The sequence below is a fragment of the Syngnathus scovelli genome, unplaced genomic scaffold (genome assembly GCF_024217435.2).
Source record: "Syngnathus scovelli strain Florida unplaced genomic scaffold, RoL_Ssco_1.2 HiC_scaffold_70, whole genome shotgun sequence".
In the NCBI taxonomy this organism is placed as follows: Eukaryota; Metazoa; Chordata; class Actinopteri; order Syngnathiformes; family Syngnathidae; genus Syngnathus; species Syngnathus scovelli.
Window position 1 is genome coordinate 20,208 of NW_026061653.1, and position 12,028 is coordinate 32,235.

Here is a 12,028-nt window from a genome sequence, read left to right on the forward strand (position 1 = left end):
GGCCGAAAATAGCCCCCGCCGAGCGGATCGGCTGTTTATAAGCACCGCGGAGGTGGTCGCGGCGCCTCATTCGACTTCAAGCGGCCGGCGAGCTTGCGCACCCGCCCGGCACATCCGGGAGGCCGTGCGCACGAGCCAAGTGGCCGAAAATAGCCCCCGCCGAGCGGATCGGCATTTTATAAGCACCGCGGAGGTGGTCGCGGGGCCTCATTCGACTTCAAGCGGCCGGCGAGCTCGCGCACCCGCCCGGCACATCCGGGAGGCCGTGCGCACGAGCCAAGTGGCCGAAAATAGCCCCCGCCGACCGGATCGGCTGTTTATAAGCACCGCGGAGGTGGTCGCGGCGCCTCATTCGACTTCCAGCGGTCGGCGAGCTCGCGCACCCGCCCGGCACATCCGGGAGGCCGTGCGCACGAGCCAAGTGGCCGAAAATAGCCCCCGCCGAGCGGATCGGCTGTTTATAAGCACCGCAGAAGTGGTCGCGGCGCCTCATTCGACTTCCGGCGGGCGGCGAGCTCGCGCACCCGCCCGGCACATCCGGGAGGCCGTGCGCACGAGCCAAGTGGACGAAAATAGCCCCCGCCGAGCGGATCGGCTGTTTGTAAGCACTGCGGAGGTGGTCGCGGCGCCTCATTCGACTTCCAGCGGCCGGCGAGCTCGCGCACCCGCCCGGCAACTCCGGGAGGCCGTGCGCACGAGCCAAGTGGCCGAAAATAGCCCCCGCCGAGCAGATCGGCTGTTTATAAGCACCGCGGAGGTGGTCGCGGCGCCTCATTCGACTTCCAGCGGCCGGCGAGCTCGCGCACCCGCCCGGCACATCCGGGAGGCCGTGCGCACGAGCCAAGTGGCCGAAAATAGCCCCCGCCGAGCGGATCGGCTGTTTATAAGCACCGCGGAGGTGGTCGCGGCGCCTCATTCGACTTCCAGCGGCCGGCGAGCTCGCGCACCCGCTCGGCACATCCGGGAGGCCGTGCGCACGAGCCAATTGGCCGAAAATAGCCCCCGCCGAGCGGATCGGCATTTTATAAGCACCGCGGAGGTGGTCGCGGGGCCTCATTCGACTTCAAGCGGCCGGCGAGCTCGCGCACCCGCCCGGCACATCCGGGAGGCCGTGCGCACGAGCCAAGTGGCCGAAAATAGCCCCCGCCGACCGGATCGGCTGTTTATAAGCACCGCGGAGGTGGTCGCGGCGCCTCATTCGACTTCCAGCGGTCGGCGAGCTCGCGCACCCGCCCGGCACATCCGGGAGGCCGTGCGCACGAGCCAAGTGGCCGAAAATAGCCCCCGCCGAGCGGATCGGCTGTTTATAAGCACCGCAGAAGTGGTCGCGGCGCCTCATTCGACTTCCGGCGGGCGGCGAGCTCGCGCACCCGCCCGGCACATCCGGGAGGCCGTGCGCACGAGCCAAGTGGCCGAAAATAGCCCCCGCCGACCGGATCGGCTGTTTATAAGCACCGCGGAGGTGGTCGCGGCGCCTCATTCGACTTCCAGCGGCCGGCGAGCTCGCGCACCCGCCCGGCACATCCGGGAGGCCGTGCGCACGAGCCAAGTGGCCGAAAATAGCCCCCGCCGAGCGGATCGGCTGTTTATAAGCACCGCGGAGGTGGTCGCGGCGCCTCATTCGACTTCAAGCGGCCGGCGAGCTCGTGCACCCGCCCGGCACATCCGGGAGGCCGTGCGCACGAGCCAAGTGGCCGAAAATAGCCCCCGCCGAGCGGATCGGCGGTTTATAAGCACCGCGGAGGTGGTCGCGGCGCCTCATTCGACTTCCAGCGGCCGGCGAGCTCGCACACCCGCCCGGCACATCCGGGAGGCCGTGCGCACGAGCCAAGTGGCCGAAAATAGCCCCCGCCGAGCGGATCGGCTGTTTATAAGCACCGCGGAGGTGGTCGCGGCGCCTCATTCGACTTCCAGCGGCCGGCGAGATCGCGCACCCGCCCGGCACAACCGGGAGGCCGTGCGCACGAGCCAAGTGGCCGAAAATAGCCCCCGCCGAGCGGATCGGCTGTTTATAAGCACCGCGGAGGTGGTCGCGGCGCCTCATTCGACTTCCGGCGGGCGGCGAGCTTGCGCACCCGCCCGGCACATCCGGGAGGCCGTGCGCACGAGCCAAGTGGCCGAAAAAAGCCCCCGCCGAGCGGATCGGCTGTTTATAAGCACCGCGGAGGTGGTCGCGGCGCCTCATTCGACTTCAAGCGGCCGGCGAGATCGCGCACCCGCCCGGCACATCCGGGAGGCCGTGCGCACGAGCCAAGTGGCCGAAAATAGCCCCCGCCGAGCGGATCGGCTGTTTATAAGCACCGCGGAGGTGGACGCGGCGCCTCATTCGACTTCCAGCGGCCGGCGAGCTCGCGCACCCGCCCGGAACATCCGGGAGGCCGTGCGCACGAGCCAAATGGCCGAAAATAGCCCCCGCCGAGCGGATCGGCTGTTTATAAGCACCGTGGAGGTGGTCGCGGCGCCTCATTCGACTTCCAGCGGCCGGCGAGCTCGCGCACCCGCCCGGCACATCCGGGAGGCCGTGCGCACAAGCCAAGTGGCCGAAAATAGCCCCCGCCGAGCGGATCGGCTGTTTATAAGCACCGCGGAGGTGGTCGCGGCGCCTCATTCGACTTCCGGCGGCCGGCGAGATCGCGCACCCGCCCGGCACATCCGGGAGGCCGTGCGCACGAGCCAAGTGGCCGAAAATAGCCCCCGCCGAGCGGATCGGCTGTTTATAAGCACCGCGGAGGTGGTCGCGGCGCCTCATTCGACTTCCGGCGGGCGGCGAGCTCGCGCACCCGCCCGGCACATCCGGGAGGCCGTGCGCACGAGCCAAGTGGCCGGAAATAGCCCCCGCCGAGCGGATCGGCTGTTTATAAGCACCGCGGAGGTGGTCGCGGCGCCTCATTCGACTTCCAGCGGCCGGCAAGCTCGCGCACCCGCCCGGCACATCCGGGAGGCCGTGCGCACAAGCCAAGTGGCCGAAAATAGCCCCCGCCGAGCGGATCGGCTGTTTATAAGCACCGCGGAGGTGGTCGCGGCGCCTCATTCGACTTCCAGCGGCCGGCGAGATCGCGCACCCGCCCGGCACATCCGGGAGGCCGTGCGCACGAGCCAAGTGGCCGAAAATAGCCCCCGCCGAGCGGATCGGCTGTTTATAAGCACCGCGGAGGTGGTCGCGGCGCCTCATTCGACTTCCAGCGGCCGGCGAGCTCGCGCACCCGCCCGGCACATCCGGGAGGCCGTGCGCACGAACCAAGTGGCCGAAAATAGCCCCCGCCGAGCGGATCGGCTGTTTATAAGCACCGCGGAGGTGGTCGGGCGCCTCATTCGACTTCCAGCGGCCGGCGAGCTCGCGCACCCGCCCGGCACATCCGGGAGGCCGTGCGCACGAGCCAAGTTGCCGAAAATAGCCCCCGCCGAGCGGATCGGCTGTTTATAAGCACCGCGGAGGTGGTCGCGGCGCCTCATTCGACTTCCAGCGGCCGGCGAGCTCGCGCACCCGCCCGGCACATCCGGGAGGCCGTGCGCACGAGCCAAGTGGCCGAAAATAGCCCCCGCCGAGCGGATCGGCTGTTTATAAGCACCGCGGAGGTGGTCGCGGCGCCTCATTCGACTTCCAGCGGCCGGCGAGCTCGCGCACCCGCCCGGCACATCCGGGAGGCCGTGCACACGAGCCAAGTGGCCGAAAATAGCCCCCGCCGAGCGGATCGGCTGTTTATAAGCACCGCGGAGGTGGTAGCGGCGCCTCATTCGACTTCCAGCGGCCGGCGAGCTCGCGCACCCGCCCGGCACATCCGGGAGGCCGTGCGCACGAGCCAAGTGGCCGAAAATAGCCCCCGCCGAGCGGATCGGCTGTTTATAAGCACCGCGGAGGTGGTCGCGGCGCCTCATTCGACTTCCAGCGGCCGGCGAGCTCGCGCACCCGCCCGGCACATCCGGGAGGCCGTGCGCACGAGCCAAGTGGCCGAAAATAGCCCCCGCCGAGCGGATCGGCAGTTTATAAGCACCGCGGAGGTGGTCGCGGCGCCTCATTCGACTTCAAGCGGCCGGCGAGCTCGCGCACCCGCCCGGCACATCCGGGAGGCCGTGCGCACGAGCCAAGTGGCCGAAAATAGCCCCCGCCGACCGGATCGGCTGTTTATAAGCACCGCGGAGGTGGTCGCGGCGCCTCATTCGACTTCCGGCGGGCGGCGAGCTCGCGCACCCGCCCAGCACATCCGGGAGGCCGTGCGCACGAGCCAAGTGGCCGAAAATAGCCCCCGCCGAGCGGATCGGCTGTTTATAAGCACCGCGGAGGTGGTCGCGGCGCCTCATTCGACTTCCAGCGGCCGGCGAGCTCGCGCACCCGCCCGGCACATCCGGGAGGCCGTGCGCACGAGCCAAGTGGCCGAAAATAGCCCCCGCCGAGCGGATCGGCTGTTTATAAGCACCGCGGAGGTGGACGCGGCGCCTCATTCGACTTCCAGCGGCCGGCGAGCTCGCGCACCCGCCCGGAACATCCGGGAGGCCGTGCGCACGAGCCAAGTGGCCGAAAATAGCCCCCGCCGAGCGGATCGGCTGTTTATAAGCACCGCGGAGGTGGTCGCTGTTAGAGATTTGCTCACTCCAACTTATTTTGCAAGAACCAAACAAGAGACAAGCAAGTTCTTTTAGACACCTGCAGGTGGAGAGTCCATTCGTCGCTGTCTGAACAGCGATTATCGAATGAAGTCTAAAAGTCTCCTCCCTGCAAGGGCATATTTATTAGGAAGAACAGAGTGGGGGTGGGAGTGGACAGGTTTGGTGAACCCCCGGCCTCTGATAAGATCAGAGCAGGGGGTGTTTTACACTATTGTGGGAAACAGACTCTGCATTGTGAGGGCCAGACGTGATTGATTTAATTATTACATTGTGAGGGCCAGACGTGATTGATTTAATCATTACATTGTGAGGGCAAGACAGGATTGATTTAATCATTACAGTCTACATTCCAACATAATCATAGGATCAAACTAACCTGAAAACCCTAACATCTCCCTCCTGATTTATCATATGATTATGCCACCCCAAACAACAACGATAAGCAAGAAAAAAAACATATATACGTATAATGAAGAAAGTAGAATGGTAAAAATAAAAACAACAAACAATGATAGCAACACTTTCCAGTGAAGATGAGGCATTACCTCAATACCCCAGATCAAACTTATTGTGTAAGCGAAAAACCTGCTGGCCAGATGTTATTAGCAGGAAAATTCTTACACGGCCCCTGTGCCACAGGCGACCAGAATGCTATCAATAAAAACAAAAAGAAAAACACAGAAACAGTACATCTGAGGGAAGAGCGCAAGGACAACTTTGTCTCCGACGGACCATACTTTATGGTCATCTGGAACGTTCGCACCCCAGACAGGGTCATGAGGGTCAAAGGTTGCAACTGCTCTGCGTCGAGTCCAGAAGAGTTGTGTGCTCCTGTCAGCTGATGATGTCATATCCTGTAGGTGTGGTCTGTCACCCACACTGGTGCACACACTCCTGTCCAGTTGGCGGGCAGCATCGGATAAACCTTGTGACCACAAAGCCACCAGCCATTCTGTATGAAGTATGCTCCGTTTGATGGTGTAGCCATGTTGGTTGGAGAGCCCTCACCACCTGAAATGGCTCTCTTATCTTGACACTCATCGGTGATGTCCAGAGCTCCCATCCAGTTTCCTCCTGGAGAGCAGTCGTCGTTAATGCAGACGTGGGTCTTGTTACCTTGGATGTAACATGTGTAATTCACTCCAGCTGGTCTCTCTGTGTAGGCCACTTGTGGTATTGTTCGTCCTTTAACAGTCACATTGAGATTTGCCCAGAAGTGTTCATCATAGGCACCGTGTTTCGCTTCAGTGACATTCATTGCTCTGGCCTCCAAGCGAACTTGCGTGGAGGAAGGCGGGAGTTTCGAACACACATAGCACGCCTCCTGTGTGTGAGCTCTCACAGTGAACCTGAGGGTTGTCCACCTGTGAGGGGGAGAGATCAGGCGGCAGTAAATTTGCATTGGACACATCTTTCAGTTTGAGCGTCCTGATTAGATAATCTGCCCAGGACTGCTCTTCATCTGTTGCTTGCAACTCTCGTAGTCAATTGTAGTGCCCATTTAACTGGCAAATAGGAGGTTTTTTTTTTTTTTTTTTTGAAACAAGCTCTACAAAAAAAAAAAAAAATGTTTGTTTTGTTTTGAAAATGTTTTGAATATGAATCAAATCCATATGTTGTATAAAGCTGACTGACCTGCCCCACTATCCCTCCTCTTGAGCCATGTGACGCGCACCATGGCTCAATATTGCAGCCCATTTGCATCGGTTCTTTGGTAGGGTAGGTCATTTATAGATGCCATTCTCTAATCTTGCCCCTGTTTTGACAACTAGCTTAGCAAGTAAATGGATGGCCTCCCCGAATGGGGAGCGACTCAGCTAGCAAATGATTAGACATTTTCCCTTTGTTGTAGTTTCTTTAGTTACTTTTCAATCGTTTTCTCATTGTTTATCACAAGAATCTTAGAAATTTGAATACAAATCAAAACGTATGTTTTATTTTACTCAATTGTATGATTTAGAGAATCCATATGTAGTAAAGTTTTGTAGTACTACATATGATTTCATCATCATTTAGTTTGACTTTCTTTCCAAAACGCTTCTTAATTTCTCAGTTCACACATCTTCTACATGTGTTACTGGTTCTCCATTTTTTTTCTAGTTAATTATCAATCCAAAAGCTACGTGTTTCTTTCTAACATTCAACCTGCTCAAAATCACTCTTTCATCAAAGTCGCTCTAATTTTCCATAGTAGTCGCCAACGACTTCAACCATTCAACCTTTCATTCAGGCAATCATTCATCAATGCTCATCATATGTATCTCACACAGTCTCCAAAAAGGAGTCTTCCTATCACATCGGTCCCAATTCATCCAAGCTCACCACACAACACTCATATATCACTTTCAACTCAGGTTTCCTGGTAGAACAATCCACCAATTAAAAAAAAACTCAACTAAAACAAACAATTGGCAAATTAATCTGAATTTTTCTTTGTTTTTAAATTTGAAGAACTCAATCGCTCAGATTTAGCTTGCAATTAGAATTTTGCATAATCTTATAACACAACCAATCAATTATTCCTATTAAATGTAGCATTGCAAAATCTTAAATTCACAATTTAGCTTCTTCCAATTCCTGAAAGCATGTTCTGTCATTTTTTTTTTTTTTTCTTCGAATTTCTCATGTGGGCTCGACACTTAACATGCACTAGTGTGGATTAGTTTCTGCTTGCAAACAGATTTCTCTCTTTTTCCTCTCATTTTTATCTTTCAAAATCATTTCTGTTCTGCGGTGCAAATTGGATAGACCACAGTCTAGCAATTTTTTTTATACTAAAACTTTAGCCAATGTTCATCATTTTAACATATACGCACACACATGCACAGCTCTCGCACGCAAAAGGTAGTTCCCAGCACCAATGATTCGTCACAGGCTGGCCATTTCCTGTGGTCGATCATGAGCTGGTCCCTCCCATGCACACGAGGACAGCACATTCTAATTTTATTTATTTATCTTCTAGAAGCAAGTTGCATTTCTTTACCACTTGAACTCTCAACTTCCTTTCTACTCCATACTTTTTCTTCCACTTCGGCATATATTGCATACAATTAAGAAATCTACTTGCCATGAACTTCTCGTTTTAAAGAAGAGCAGAGCAAGAGATTTACCGTTTTTATTTCCCATATTAATTCTAGTAGTTTTAGGTTATACAATCTCTTTGTCTCAAAAATATTATTATTATTATTATTACTATTATTACTTATTTATTTATTTAACTATTGCTTTGAGGATCCTCAATGCAGGTTTAAATTGACCTTTCAACAAATTACTAGCCTGTATTATTGCCGTGGATCAATGCTAGAACTGTTTCTTAGTCAATTTATCCTACCAGTCACACACTCAATCACACAAACTCCAGCGCTTTTTTAGGCCTATCCAGGGATGGGTGTAAAACCCTCCCAAACAGCTTTGGAAAAACGGACAAAAGAAAAAATCTACGCCCTTCTTCAATTAAGAAAAAGAAGCTCTGTTTTTCTTAGCCCGTTTCTTCCACTGGGACTTGAACCCAAGCTATTCTTTGGCTTGGAAAAACATACAAAGAAAAATCTACGCCCTTCTTTGATTAACAAAAAAGAAGCTCCGTGTTTCTTAGCACGTTCCTTCCACTGGGACTTTAACCCAAGCCAGATCCCTCAGCTCGGAAAAACAGACAAAGAAGAGTCTACACACTTCTTCGATGAACGAAAAAGAAGCTCTGCCTTTCTTAGCCTGTTTCTTCCACTGGGACTTGAACCCAAGCTATCTCCCGTGCACCTCTATGTGTTACGCGTTTAACAACACAACACAATTTCAAGAACTTACTTGTCCCCTGGTTCGTTGCACTGCCGGGTCCCGTCAATCCACCTCTGTCAGACGAAGGCAGACCTAAGATGCTGGCCCAGCGAAGAATTTCCTTCCCAGGTCTTTCTTTACCAGGTCCGGCTAATGGACGCTGGCCCGTCGACGGTGTACAGCGCGTCGTCCTCCGTCAGCCAGATGATGGGTATGAGGGTCCCGGGTTTCGGCACCAAAATGTTAGAGATTTGCTCACTCCAACTTATTTTGCAAGAACCAAACAAGAGACAAGCAAGTTCTTTTAGACACCTGCAGGTGGAGAGTCCATTCGTCGCTGTCTGAACAGCGATTATCGAATGAAGTCTAAAAGTCTCCTCCCTGCAAGGGCATATTTATTAGGAAGAACAGAGTGGGGGTGGGAGTGGACAGGTTTGGTGAACCCCCGGCCTCTGATAAGATCAGAGCAGGGGGTGTTTTACACTATTGTGGGAAACAGACTCTGCATTGTGAGGGCCAGACGTGATTGATTTAATTATTACATTGTGAGGGCCAGACGTGATTGATTTAATCATTACATTGTGAGGGCAAGACAGGATTGATTTAATCATTACAGTCTACATTCCAACATAATCATAGGATCAAACTAACCTGAAAACCCTAACAGTCGCGGCGCCTCATTCGACTTCCAGCGGCCGGCGAGCTCGCGCACCCGCCCGGCACATCCGGGAGGCCGTGCGCACGAGCCAAGTGGCCGAAAATAGCCCCCGCCGAGCGGATCGGCTGTTTATAAGCACCGCGGAGGTGGTCGCGGCGCCTCATTCGACTTCCAGCGGCCGGCGAGCTCGCGCACCCGCCCGGCACATCCGGGAGGCCGTGCGCACGAGCCAAGTGGCCGAAAATAGCCCCCGCCGAGCGGATCGGCTGTTTATAAGCACCGCGGAGGTGGTCGCGGCGCCTCTTTCGACTTCCAGCGGCCGGCGAGCTCGCGCACCCGCCCGGCACATCCGGGAGGCCGTGCGCACGAGCCAAGTGGCCGAAAATAGCCCCCGCCGAGCGGATCGGCTGTTTATAAGCACCGCGGAGGTGGTCGCGGCGCCTCATTCGACTTCCAGCGGCCGGCGAGCTCGCGCACCCGCCCGGCACATCCGGGAGGCCGTGCGCACGAGCCAAGTGGCCGAAAATAGCCCCCGCCGAGTGGATCGGCTGTTTATAAGCACTGCGGAGGTGGTCGCGGCGCCTCATTCGACTTCCAGCGGCCGGCGAGATCGCGCACCCGCCCGGCACATCCGGGAGGCCGTGCGCACGAGCCAAGTGGCCGAAAATAGCCCCCGCCGAGCGGATCGGCTGTTTATAAGCACCGCGGAGGTGGACGCGGCGCCTCATTCGACTTCCAGCGGCCGGCGAGCTCGCGCACCCGCCCGGAACATCCGGGAGGCCGTGCGCACGAGCCAAGTGGCCGAAAATAGCCCCCGCCGAGCGGATCGGCCGTTTATAAGCACCGCGGAGGTGGTCGCGGCGCCTCATTCGACTTCCAGCGGCCGGCGAGCTCGCGCACCCGCCCGGCACATCCGGGAGGCCGTGCGCACGAGCCAAGTGGCCGAAAATAGCCCCCGCCGAGCGGATCGGCTGTTTATAAGCACCGCGGAGGTGGTCGCGGCGCCTCATTCGACTTCCAGCGGCCGGCGAGCTCGCGCACCCGCCCGGCACATCCGGGAGGCCGTGCGCACGAGCCAAGTGGCCGAAAATAGCCCCCGCCGAGTGGATCGGCTGTTTATAAGCACTGCGGAGGTGGTCGCGGCGCCTCATTCGACTTCCAGCGGCCGGCGAGATCGCGCACCCGCCCGGCACATCCGGGAGGCCGTGCGCACGAGCCAAGTGGCCGAAAATAGCCCCCGCCGAGCGGATCGGCTGTTTATAAGCACCGCGGAGGTGGACGCGGCGCCTCATTCGACTTCCAGCGGCCGGCGAGCTCGCGCACCCGCCCGGAACATCCGGGAGGCCGTGCGCACGAGCCAAGTGGCCGAAAATAGCCCCCGCCGAGCGGATCGGCTGTTTATAAGCACCGCGGAGGTGGTCGCGGCGCCTCATTCGACTTCCAGCGGCCGGCGAGCTCGCGCACCCGCCCGGCACATCCGGGAGGCCGTGTGCACGAGCCAAGTGGCCGAAAATAGCCCCCGCCGAGCGGATCGGCTGTTTATAAGCACCGCGGAGGTGGTCGCGGCGCCTCATTCGACTTCCAGCGGCCGGCGAGCTCGCGCACCCGCCCGGCACATCCGGGAGGCCGTGCGCACGAGCCAAGTGGCCGAAAATGGCCCCCGCCGAGCGGATCGGCTGTTTATAAGCACCGCGGAGGTGGTCGCGGCGCCTCATTCGACTTCCAGCGGCCGGCGAGCTCGCGCACCCGCCCGGCACATCCGGGAGGCCGTGCGCACGAGCCAAGTGGCCGAAAATAGCCCCCGCCGAGCGGATCGGCTGTTTATAAGCACCGCGGAGGTGGTCGGGCGCCTCATTCGACTTCCAGCGGCCGGCGAGCTCGCGCACCCGCCCGGCACATCCGGGAGGCCGTGCGCACGAGCCAAGTTGCCGAAAAAAGCCCCCGCCGAGCGGATCGGCTGTTTATAAGCACCGCGGAGGTGGTCGCGGCGCCTCATTCGACTTCCAGCGGCCGGCGAGCTCGCGCACCCGCCCGGCACATCCGGGAGGCCGTGCGCACGAGCCAAGTGGCCGAAAATAGCCCCCGCCGAGCGGATCGGCTGTTTATAAGCACCGCGGAGGTGGTCGCGGCGCCTCATTCGACTTCCAGCGGCCGGCGAGTTCGCGCACCCGCCCGGCACATCCGGGAGGCCGTGCGCACGAGCCAAGTGGCCGAAAATAGCCCCCGCCGAGCGGATCGGCTGTTTGTAAGCACCGCGGAGGTGGTCGCGGCGCCTCATTCGACTTCCAGCGGCCGGCGAGCTCGCGCACCCGCCCGGCACATCCCGGAGGCCGTGCGCACGAGCCAAGTGGCCGAAAATAGCCCCCGCCGAGCGGATCGGCTGTTTATAAGCACCGCGGAGGTGGTCGCGGCGCCTCATTCGACTTCCAGCGGCCGGCGAGCTCGCGCACCCGCCCGGCACATCCGGGAGGCCGTGCGCACGAGCCAAGTGGCCGAAAATAGCCCCCGCCGAGCGGATCGGCTGTTTATAAGCACCGCGGAGGTGGTCGCGGCGCCTCATTCGACTTCCAGCGGCCGGCGAGCTCGCGCACCCGCCCGGCACATCCGGGAGGCCGTGCGCACGAGCCAAGTGGCCGAAAATAGCCCCCGCCGAGCGTATCGGCTGTTTATAAGCACCGCGGAGGTGGTCGCGGCGCCTCATTCGACTTCCAGCGGCCGGCGAGCTCGCGCACCCGCCCGGCACATCCGGGAACCCGTGCGCACGAGCCAAGTGGCCGAAAATAGCCCCCGCCGAGCGGATCGGCTGTTTATAAGCACCGCGGAGGTGGACGCAGCGCCTCATTCGACTTCCAGCGGCCGGCGAGCTCGCGCACCCGCCCGGCACATCCGGGAGGCCGTGCGCACGAGCCAAGTGGCCGAAAATAGCCCCCGCCGAGCGGATCGGCTGTTTATAAGCACCGCGGAGGTGGTCGCGGCGCCTCATTCGACTTC

The 12,028-nt window shown here is 59.0% G+C and overlaps 1 long non-coding RNA gene across 1 annotated transcript; it reads right to left on the reverse strand.

Moving 5' to 3' along the window:
- Window positions 1-4,629: 4,629 nt before the first annotated feature.
- LOC125973078 (uncharacterized) lies at window positions 4,630-9,041 on the reverse strand. Its single transcript, XR_007482986.2, has 2 exons — window positions 5,614-9,041; window positions 4,630-5,530 (listed from the first exon to the last, which is right to left on the reverse strand). It is a non-coding gene; the product is annotated as an uncharacterized lncRNA (long non-coding RNA).
- Window positions 9,042-12,028: the final 2,987 nt, after the last annotated feature.